This window comes from Gracilinanus agilis, chromosome 1, assembly GCF_016433145.1.
Source record: "Gracilinanus agilis isolate LMUSP501 chromosome 1, AgileGrace, whole genome shotgun sequence".
In the NCBI taxonomy this organism is placed as follows: Eukaryota; Metazoa; Chordata; class Mammalia; order Didelphimorphia; family Didelphidae; genus Gracilinanus; species Gracilinanus agilis.
This window is the reverse complement of record NC_058130.1, coordinates 448,158,478-448,170,731: the sequence shown is the minus strand read 5'-3', so window position 1 is coordinate 448,170,731 and position 12,254 is coordinate 448,158,478. Positions and strand designations below refer to the sequence as shown.

Below are 12,254 nucleotides of genomic sequence, written 5' to 3'. Positions count from 1 at the left end.
TGGGTATGCTTTGTGAATTAGACACTGTACTATTTACTATTATTATTCTACTGCAGGGGAGGAATAGCCAGAATCTCATTTTTCCAAACAAAATGAAGAATTCAATTAATGTTCTAGGTAATTCAGGCTCTTAAATATTTTCCCCTTGAATTGATCTGTATTAGATATAGAAGATATATATAGAAGATATAGAAGATTTTTTTTCTGATGAGGGAGGAGTAATGTAAAAGTTGAATTGCCTGTATAATTCCTTTAAATGTTTACTTCATTTTGTGTTTATGAACATAATTTAAATTTCCCAATTTAGTAGTTCAGCCTTGCTAGCATGTCTTATTTTTTTCTATATTTGCTTATCTGAGAATATGATGTATCTACCTCCTCCCTCCACCTCCCCAAAATCAGTAGAATGAAACCTCCCAGGCAGAATATCACATAGCATAGAGCCCTCTCTAAACTAGGTACTCAATATATATTTGTTAACATTTTCATTCAAATATCCAGGATACCTTAATGGAATTTTGGCAACTAAAGTTAGTCAGGCTTGAAACTACATCCAATCAGTTGTCAAATCCTCTGCTTTCTAACCTAGAAATCTTTCTCAAATCTTTTCCCTCCATTTTACTCTGATCATTTACTCTGATTTACTTCTCTCTAAAAATTGAAATAAAGTGATTGGCTTTACTGTGGTTCCCTCTCCTTTATCTAATTGCCCTTCACAGCTGCCAAAATGACCTCCTTAATGCACAGTTTTGATGACATCAACATTCACAAAAAAACCTTTCAGTAATTTCCCTTTCTGACCAAACTACCAATTCCTTATCCTAACAGTTCTTTTCCTCAATAATCTGATTTTAAACTACCTTTCTGGCTTTATTTCATATTAGTCACTTTTATGTCCTCTCTGCTCCAGCCAAGAAGAACTACTCACTATTACTGAATCATGTCCTGCCCTTTCTGACATCTATGAATATATGAATATATTCCCCATGTCTGGGCCAGACTTCTTCTATATTTCTGGCTTAGGGAAAGTCTTATCTTTCTTCCATGCTTAGCTTTGGTACTATATCTCCATAAAGACCAGAGAATCCATCTACCTCAAATGCCATGTTAATTGGAGACCTCTTTTGTGCATTTATCATATTATATTTGATTTGTAATTATAATTATGGGGAGTTACCCTAATGCAAGTATACAGTAAATTCATTGAGAATACCAAAGATATTATTTTTGTCTTAGTATCCCCAGTGCTTATTGAAGTGTTTTGCATACTGTATACATTGAATAAATGTTTTTTAAGTTTAATTGAATTGAATTCAGCAAGTTATTTAGTGAAATATATGGCTCATATACACATAAGATAGGGGGAATAAATGGCAGACTCGATAGAATGCCAGACCTTGGGGCAGGATGTATTGAGCTCAAATCTGGACCCAGATACTTATTAGTTATGTGATCCTAGGCAGGCAACTTAACTCTGTGTGCCTCAGTTTCTTCATCTGTAAAATGAGCTGGAGAAGGAAATGGCAAACCCACTGGAATATCTTTGTGAAGAAAACCCCAAATGGGGCCATATGACTGAACAGCAACAGTATCAAATAATTTATGTGTATTTACTGTGATATATTTATTCTTTTATAATTACTGAATGTGTTGGTAAACACCCTCTGGAGTTTTATAGCTATTTTAAAAATAATTTGTAGACAAGTTCTAAATGTAATACATTACACTATATTTATTTTGAAGTTACCTAGCATCAATAAACATACCAGGTGGATTTCCTGTGTTTTCAGAGTATGTGCAATACAAAGGTCGTAACAGCAAAATCAAAGAGTTTTGCCTGTATCACTTAGTTAATTATCATAACATTCTAGGGAAGCTGGAATTTCCTGGGGAAGTTAGTCCATCCTCAAGAAAAAGTAAACAGATGAATTAACCTGATTTCTAAGGTCAGCTTTTGCCTATAAATACAAAAGTAAACCAGTTGTAATGATAACATTATTTGTTCCATAATATTGTATCACCTTCTTTACATGCTTTACATGACATATAATTAAACTAAATGAATTGTCATATAAAGTTTTATTAATGCCTCACCTTAACATCTTTTGAAAAAATCAAATACATGGGGAATAGTAAATTATAACAATGATTTTATTTTCATTTTGATGTAAATTCACGTAAAATCTAAATCATTCAAATTCTTCCTTTGCCTTGGGGTTCATCAAAGTATAAGAACAAAGAAAATGGCATTAAGTAGTTCAGATGGAAACATTATTTCTGAATTTTTGAACTAAATTTCCAACCAACTTATGACTTTCAAATGTATAGTTGGAAAATCTTGAATTGCTAAAATTATATTACCCAAACTTGCTTTCTGTATTACCCACAATTCATTTTCCTTTCTGTTTACATGCATCTTTTGAGTGATTGTATATAAGTTTTGGGTAACGCCTCTCTAGCTCTCTCTTCCATGTAAATTGAGTGGTGACTGGTCTTTGTTGCCTTAGCTTTCTCTTCTACATGAAGTGAGTGGGGAAAGTTCCCTGTGTTCTCTAGTTCTCTAGTTAAGTATGAATAAATCTCTATAAATATTATACTTTGGAGATATTGAATATTAATTTTAAAATCCACAGAAATCAGCTTTTCTAAACAGACACTAGATGAGTGTTGAGATCCAAAAACATCTTGACAGGCTGGAATAAGAGATCACATTTACTATGATGAGATTTAATAAGAAAGAATCTTTGTAAAGGTCCTTGCTTTGGGTTAAAAAACAAAAACAACAAACAACAAACAAAAAACAACATCCCAAATTCAGGCTAGGGAAAGGCAGATGAGAGCTTATATAAAATGCACATAGGAATTTCAGATGGCTTTAAACTCATTATGGATTAAATCAATCAAAAAAATCTGAAATTGATTAAATGGCTATTATATATAAGACATGAAGAATTATACTTGATGCTACTCAGGGATGTAAAATGGCAACCTGAAATGGTAGCAAGAGCCTACTTTCCATAAAGTTGAGTGTCCAAATAGAACTATAGGATGAAAATAAATGATTGTCTTGTCTCTGTCCTCATTGGACCACTTTTTGAGGATTCTATGAGGTCTGTGAGCTTTTACATTTCCTCCAGTACTTACTTACATGGACCTCATCATCCTTCTTGTGAAATGTGCCCTATACAAGAAACTTTATATGTATGTTGTATTCCCATATTAAAATGGAAGCTTACTAGCTGTTTGTTCCTCTGTGACAAAAATTTATTAGCTGAAAAACAAAAAGTGAAAACCAAGTCTCCAAGCCAAAAAGAAATAGGTTTATAGAGAGAGAGCCAGTCTCACAATAAAGCTGGATTCCTGTTAGGAACCAGAGACCCCTCACCTTGTGAGGACCCCCTTATACAGCTCTGCTTTACAGAGGTGATGTCAGTAGTATAGTATCATCTGAATAAAGTAAATTGACACTGTGGCTTGGTCCTGTATCTTGGTCCCTGTGCACCACTGATGTAACCTCCACCCTTAGCATGAATTTACTGCATGTCATAATGATTCAGCAGAGGTTGGCATAAAGAAAGGCTGTTCTGAACAGTTACAAAGCAGAAACCTATGGATTAAACCAGTCTTTGGCCCAATATTACAGCAGAGGAGATGGGAAGGAAGTATAGCTTAAACAGCTAGCATGAAGGAGGTGGTGAAGGGGCACAATAGCAATACAAAATAGTTATAGAATATTACAGATTTGAGTATTTTTCAGTTGTCTTTATTTTTTTGAAGAAATACTTACAGTTTTCTGAAACTCTGAGATCACGATTTTCTATAAACCAGAACCTTAAAAAAAATGTCTGTCCTTTTTTTTTTTTTTTTTTAATTTTAAACCCTTAACTTCTGTGTATTGACTTATAGGTGGAAGATTGGTAAGGGTAGGCAATGGGGGTCAAGTGACTTGCCCAGGGTCACACAGCTGGGAAGTGTCTGAGGCCGGATTTGAACCTAGGACCTCCTGTCTCTAGGCCTGGCTCTCAATCCACTGAGCTACCCTGCTGCCCCCTCTATGTCCTTTTTTAAAAGGGATTTTAAAGGATATACAATTACTTTTGGTTGTTGTTTTTCAGGTTTGTCTGACTCTTTGTGACCCAATTTGGAGTATTTTTGGCAAAGATATTAGAGTAGTTGGCCACTTCCTTCTCCAACTCATTTTATGCATACAAAACTGAGACAAACAGGGCTGAGCGATTTGCCCCAGGCAACATAGCTAGTAAGTGTCTGATTTGAACTCAGGAAGATAAGCCTTCCTGATTTCTAGGCCAGTGTTCTATATACCTTGTCACTAGCCAGGACTCCTTTGAGGATCAAATAAGATCCTATCTGTAGATACTTATAAAACAAAGTGTTATATAAATTCTATCTGTTATTGCTACTATATCAATCAGTAATTTTTATATGAATGAAAAGTCTCAATTAGCATTATCTTTTCACTAAGTTCACTTCATAAAATTTCTAACAATTAGGAACAATTTGCAATTTTATGAGTGCATTTTATAAAGGAATTTTGATGATATCCAGAATGTAATATCAAATTAAGAGCTTTGTACTGGATCTGAAAAAAAAAAAAAGATTCTCTGTTCATGAAATCTCTATTTCAGGACACTGTGGGATGGACCTGTGAAGCAGTCCTAAGAGCTTGTCAAAATAATGTGTATTCACCATTGAATATAAAGAATGTCCTGGGGGGCAGCTGGGTAGCTCAGTGGATTGAGTCAGGCCTAGGGACAGGAGGTCCTAGGTTCAAATCCGGCCTCAGGCATTTTCCAGCTGTGTGACCCTGGGCAAGTCACTTGACCCCCATTGCCCACCTTTACCACTCTTCCACCTAGGAGTCAATACACAGAAATTAAGGGTTTAAAAATGTTAAAAAAAAAAAAAAAAAAAAAAGAATGTCCTGGGTTCTGAGGGAGCAGGTCAAAGATATAGTGTTGCCTACTAGCTTTGCAATCCAATAAGAAAACCTAAAAAAGAACGATTAAAACCAAGTGCACAAACATTTCCAAAATCACTTAAATGGGAATGTCGTATTTAGGCCTGCAAAACAAAAAAATTATAACTACTGTATAAATCACTTAGGACTTTTTCTTCCAGGGAAAGCATTCTAGCACTGTGTATCTTGGCCCTTCATAAATCATTCTCATTCACACCATGCTGGTAAAGCACCTGAAAATTGTTTCTTTTCTTTCATTTTTTTTAAGAAGTTAATTCAAATGACCTTTTTATAGTGATAAAATGAATGATTCACTGCTAGATTCATTGGGGCACTTTCAGAGAACTAGTAAATGACCAATTCAAAATCTACTAACAGCTTTAGACTATATCCTCATTTCCATATACTTCAGAATAACCAAATATGCAAAGATGAGATATTTTCCTCTCGTTCACAAAAGAGTCTAGTTGCCATTGATGATCTGGACTTTCTCTAACCCATCCAAGAAGCAAACCACTTCTATGGAACTAGCATTGCAAAAGCAGAGATTTATAAACAAATAGGATCAGAAGAAAAGGTTAAGATGCAAAGTTAAAATTCTTTAAAATTTCACCCAGCTCTTAAAAGCTTAGGTTCAGTTAGTGAATTGTGATAATAGCCATAATTTTCAACTAGACATTTATTTATCAATGTCTAAAGTTAAATCTTTAAAATGCCACTAGGGGGAAATAGCCAAGATTTTATCTGGTGTAGGTTGACAGGAAGCTGCATGGAATTTGTTCATTATCCTGTCAAAGTTATTCTTTGAACTAAATGTTTCCCTTTTCCTCAGGCAAGTTGAGGGAGATCTATTGGTGAAAAACCCTACCTTCCATCACACAGCATCCTTATGTTCCACAAATTTGTGACTAACCTACTTGAGGTGTTCCTAGAATTCCCCTTCCTGACATAATTTTACTGTGTTTGAAAGCATACTCATTTCAGTGCATACTTCCTGTATGCCTGGGGCAAGATTATGGCTTTCAGAGCTATAGGTCAAAGACCATGCTTCCAAATTGGGAGGCGGGGGGAATAGAAAAGAGCAAGGAGAAAGAAAGGGGGAGGAAGAGGGAGAGGGAGAGCATGAGAGCTGAAGGAAACAGGCAGGAAAAAAAAAGGTAGAAGGAAAACAACTGGAAAGAATTAGGCTATGCCTTGCATTGATGGAATAGAGATTGTATAGGAGTAATGGAAAACCTCCAGTCTTATGCACTTTGGTTCCCTGCATCCGTGTAGAGTGGGGAAATCAAGAAATCACTATTGCAAAGCATAGAGAAATTGCTCTCTACTAATCATGGTTGGATTCTAACTGATGACCCAAATCCAATTATTTGAATATGGATTTAGCTTCTCAATGTTAAACTCAAGAAGCTCTTTTTATATGAATACCAGGAGAAGGCATGACCATAATAATGCCTGAAAAATGAGAGAACACATCCGAAGTGAAGTGCAATGGCTATCCTTCAATCAATAAGGGAAAACTTCATCTTGTTTTGAATAGTTGTCAATCTTGTCCAAAGACTGAATCCAGCAGCTGGGACACAAGTCACCAAGAGGGAAGCAGGACTAGTGAAATGAATAAATGGAACGCCTTGCACATTAGATCCAAGTGCTAGAAATAGCTTAAATCTCGGTGAGGTTGGAAACAGTCTACTCAAACAGAAGATAAAAGCATAATTTGGAAACACTTATAGTTCTGTGTTTCCACAGTATCTACAAAAACATCATGGGAAATAGGAAAACTCATAACCTAAAGAATATGTATGCAAGAAAGCTTCTTATCCCAGAAGTCTTGATTTCTTTCCTATAAACGCTGTCATGATAAGGAAGATATTTTGCTTCTTTGAGCCTCATCTATAAAACTAGGAATCTGACAAAATATCTCCTAAGGTCCTTTGTAAATTTAAATTGTAGGATTCCATGACCCTATAGATATTAAGGGGGTGATGTGTAGAGCCTTCCATCTTGTCCTGCCTGCTACTTGCCTTGACAAAGCTTCCCAAAGGCTCCTAACCATGGTTGTCTTCTTAGAGTTGGTGGTGTACTTTTTAAAAAGGCTGTCATCACTCCTGTTTAGAGGATTGTTGACAAATTCTAGCAAAAAGTGAACTTATCAATACTATTCTAAACCTACCTTCTCTCCCTCTAAAGTTCCCTATTTCTGTTGACAATAACATAATCCTCTTGGTCCCCCATGTTGGAAATCTAAGAATTATCTTTGATTTTTCTCTCTCCATAAAGCCCCAAATACAATCAGTACCAAGTTCTGTCAATCTGAATTTGTCCTTATCCCTCCTTTTATCTCCTTTTCTCTGCTGTCATCATCATTAGTCTATTTCAAATTCTTTTCACCTCTCATTTAAACTATTCTAGTAACTTTATATAATTCATCTCCTTTTCTTTAGCTTCTACCTTTTCCAATATATCCTTCCCACAGCTGCCAAAAATGTTCATACTCTGATCATGTCATTTCTCTATTCAAAAACCTTTGGTAGCTCCCTTATTGACTCTGGAATTAAAGACAAGGATGGTAATTATGTCATTCCAAAATTGCTCCAACCTAATTTTCAAGTTTTTTTCACCTTTATGTACTCTGTGTTTGACGAAGTGAACAACTAGTTGCCCTCTGAACTCAATATAGTGGCTTCCACCACCCCTAATCTATGCCTTTCCAAATCCTTATCTTCCTTAAGGTTCAACTTGGCTGCCATTTCCCTTGATCCTCCTGGATAAAAATACTTTCTTCCTCCTCAAAATTTCCTTGAGAAATCTTTCTGGTTCTTCCTTTGTTCCCTTTACTACTTATTTTGTATTATACTTATGTCTCCTACTTCTATCCCATTAATTCCTACTATAACATAAGTTCCTTGGGAGCAGGGACTTCTATTTTTGCACGTTTCTATCCATGAAACATAGCACTCTGCCTTGTGTACAGTAGCTACTAACTACATATTGACTTTGAATTCTAAAATGATTAAAAGTCAGTTATAAGTTCATAAAAATGCAGTAGATTCCTCAAAATCCCCTGATCTGAACATTACCTTCCCCCAACCCTGTTCCATATTTATTCCCACTCCTGGAGTTAGTAATGAATTACTCTCACAGTCCCCTTAGGAGAGCATAACTCAGGAGTCAGCTGAAAAATATTTCATCCCAACTATCAGAAAAAATGCCACTAGCTTCAACAATAGTTTCCAAAAGTTCATATGAAAGAAAAAGTATGTTTTCCTTTAAAATGGATAGCATTTTATTTTTTATGTTTTAACTTTATTTTTTATAACAAATTTCCACATACGTTTCCCAAAGTTACATGTTGACTCCCTCCTCTCTCCTCTGTCCCCCACCCCAACCCAGAGTAGAGAAGCAATTGAATCAGTGTTGTACATATATTATCATGCAAAAAAATTCCATATTATTCATTTTTATAAGTGAAAATGTATGGTATTAACATCCATGTTCTTAAGCAAAGAATATTGAATTTACAAACTATAAAGAACTTAAAGTGGAAAGGAAGCAAATAGTCAAGTAGGTGAAGGTAAGTAATCATAATCATAGTATCACAGATGGTCATGTCATAGAATCATATTATTTGGAGCTGGAAGGCACATGGAGTCCCCAAACCATGTCATTTTATAGATCAGAATACAGAGGCAGAAAATAGTTCAATAACTTGACCAAAACAGAGTAAATACTAAAGCCAGAATTAGAATCAAAGGTCTCTCATGACAATTTGACAAGGAGACACTGGCATAGTGGAAAGTATTGGACTTTGAATTAGGAAGTCCTCATCAGAATCCTGCTTCAGACACTTACATAGTTAATTTATCCTTAATATTTATATAGTGCTAACAATATGCCAGGCACTATGCTTGTGCTTCACAATTCTTATCTCATTTGATCCTCTTAACAATCCTGGGAAATAGTTGCTATTATCGTCTTCATTTTGCAGATGAGAAAACTGAGGCAATCAGAGGTTACATGACTTGCCCAGGGTCATAGAGTTAGTAAGTTGTTGAGACTGGATTTAAATTCAAAGTCTTTCTGATTTTAGACCCAGTGCTGTATCTACTGTACCACCCAATTGCCCAGCTAAGATTATGTTATGTTACGTTGTGTTAATTATATTGCACTATATACACATGTGTATATGTTATATATCATACACTACTTAGTTGTGTCATGCTAGGAAAGTCATTTCCATACTCTTAGCTTCAATAACATCTGTCTTCCAAGGCAATTGTGAGGTGACATTGTGCATAAAGTACTACACCAACCTTAGAGTGATAAGAAATGTTAGCTATTACCATTTTGCTACAATGGAAGATGAGAACCATTGCAAGATGGAAAGAAAAAAAAAACAACAGAACAACCCCAATGATAGTTAAGGAATGACTTAACTTGCCATTATGTAGACCTTTTGAATGACTTTCTATTAACTCAATCTATTATGCAGCAGCAAGTAGCTACCACCACATTTCCCAGCAAGAGAATATCTGTATAGTTAACTAAAATTCCTGGGAAAGAAAGGTTGGCGATTTGAAACTTCAATTGCTAATCCTGACACATGGGGCTGGTGCTCTGTTGTACATGCAGTGTGCATTAGCACCAGCCACTGGTGTTCTATTCCATGTGACAGCTCCATTTCTGGGACCAATTATCTGACAAATAATCCCAGAATAAATGTTAATATGGCAAAGGCTCAAATTAAAATTAGCAACACCTTCTTTGGAATTCTCAATGATTTTTTAAAAAAATGCAAACACATAAAATACATTTACAAATGGTATTCTTATTAAATGAATTTCATTGAAGCATAAAACACTTTCCTTTTGAATTTTCAGACAAGGAAGGAAATGGATACTGTCTTCAACAATGATGGGGTACTACTACTTAAAAGCTGGAAACAAATTCCACACTAATTTGCCACAGTTGTGAAAAACTCTGTTTCAAATGAACTTCAGATTTTGCTAATTTTTCTACTGGTTCTATCCTCAGAATGACAGCAAATACATAGTGACAAAATTTATAAAACATTGGTTGAGCTGAAGCCATAAGGAGCTTCTTAGGGGAATAACAAAATAAATGAAACTTTCAAGTCCTTGTAGAATTTTCCAAGGCACAAATGCAAATATTTGGAAACTTAGAGAGTTCTACAGATCCCCAAAGATTCAGCCTTGAGATTTAAATATCTTTTATTTTGGATAAGAAAAAAAATAATGGAAACAATGAAAGTCATGCCTTAAAAACACAAAAACATTAATTCACAACTTCTTAGCTTCACATTTTTACTTTCATTCCAAACTAGGCAAATAAATTGTAGTAACAGGAAAAAAAAAAGAGATATGATTGTCTATAGGGTTGCTGATCAGCCAAATAATAGTTTGTGTTTGGGAACAATTACAAACAAGTTCTAAGAATTAATTAATGAAATTTACATACTCTCTAAAATACAATTAAAAGAATAATTGCATATACACAATATATCTGTATCTATGTTGAGAGAGACAGAGAGAGTTAATTCTACTCAATCCTTACTCTAGTGCTCCGTCATGGAAAGGAGGTTCTCCAAGTCTATATTAGTAGTACAGAAGATCTGGCAAGCTCCATCAATATAGAAAGACTTTTAGTATAGACCAAGAAATGAATTGTATATTTTTTATTCAGAGACCAGAAAGGAAGGCCTTCACTATCTTGTGATAATTATTTTCAAACCCAGAAACTCATGAAAACTATTAACTCAGGAACACCATGTTTCTGATCTCTATTAGTGAAGGGTAATGATGGATCCCTCAGCAGCGGGGTGGTAGAGTGCTGGACTTGGACTTGGGAAGACCTGAGCTTAAAAACTGTCTCCAACACTTAATAGTGGTATAACTCTCAACCAGGAACTTTACCTCTCAATCTCAGTTTATTCATTTGTAAAATGCAGCATAATATGAGAAAACATCTTGCACTTTCAAAACCTTAAAACATAATTCAAGGGGCTACTTGAATTATAATTATAATAATTTTTAATATAATTTTAATTTTTTAAAAATATTTTTCCTTGGTTACTTGATGCATAGAGAGTCAGACCTGGAGATAAGGAGGTCCTAGTTTCAAATTTGGCCTCAGGCACTGTTTGACTCTGTATAAATCACTTAACCTCAATTGCCTGGCCCTTACCACTCATCTGCCTTGGGACAGAGATTTAGCATTGATTCTAAGTCAGAAGGTAAGGGTTATTAAACAACAATGACAACACCACTACTTAAGTGCTTGCTATTATTATATAGTCCTCAAAATGTTTTACAGAACATTTTTAGATAATAATTCTCCTTTTTGCTAACAAGGTTGGTATGATAAAAATGACTGTCCTCATCTATAGATGGAGAAACAGAGTCATAAAGAATGAAAAAAAAACTTGCCTATGACCACACAGCACCTAAGTGTTAGAGGAGAGATTTAATCCCAGGTCTTTTCTTAATCCAAGTTCAACACTCTTTCTATTATATCACATTCCATCCCAGATCAGAAGTGTTGCGGATCAAACATCCTTAACTAATATGCCAGTTCTAAGTAAAATAAAGTTTCACCAAATAAGATCTGAGATAAGTACCAAAAGAAGACCAGCGTGTTTCCCAAGGTTTGGTCAACAGATAGCAAGAATCTATCTATGAAACTAAAGAGAAATGAATTATAGACTCTAATAAGTCATTGCACTTTTAAAAAAAAGGCATCCTGTAGCAATAACCTAAAATCTGCTGGCCATTTCACAAATGAATCAGATGCAAATGCTTGAAATTATATTTCATCATAAAGGTTTCCAGTGGCTGGGACAGACAATTTTGCTATTTTAAACTGATCAAGTGTTGTACAAATACTGATCTGGAAAGGAAGACTTCTTTGGAAAGGGAGTTTTTAAATTTAGTTTCAAATTGAGAATGAACAAGACAGATTCCACAGATGGATCTACTTTGCCCTAAATAACTACTGTCATAACAATTAGACCCCCACTCACCAACCAAATGAACAACCAGCCAAGAGTTTCTCAAATGCAAGGAAGAGGCTGAATTCCAGGACCCAAGGTTGCACAAAGCCAATTTCTTCAACAAGAATATGTATGAGAATAGTCCCAGTCCCAACAACATGGAACATTTCTTCACCCCTCATATAACATGCAGACTCCCCTCACTCCCCACCACCTTTGATCAGGTGAATTACAGAGCTCTGACCTTGGCATAATCTCACAAGCCCA

At 35.2% G+C, this 12,254-nt stretch overlaps 1 protein-coding gene across 1 annotated transcript in view; it reads right to left on the bottom strand.

The window, feature by feature from the left end:
* Window positions 1-12,254, bottom strand: part of FBXL7 (F-box and leucine rich repeat protein 7) — a 427,394-nt gene that overhangs the window by 257,393 nt on the left and 157,747 nt on the right. The window lies entirely within an intron of this gene.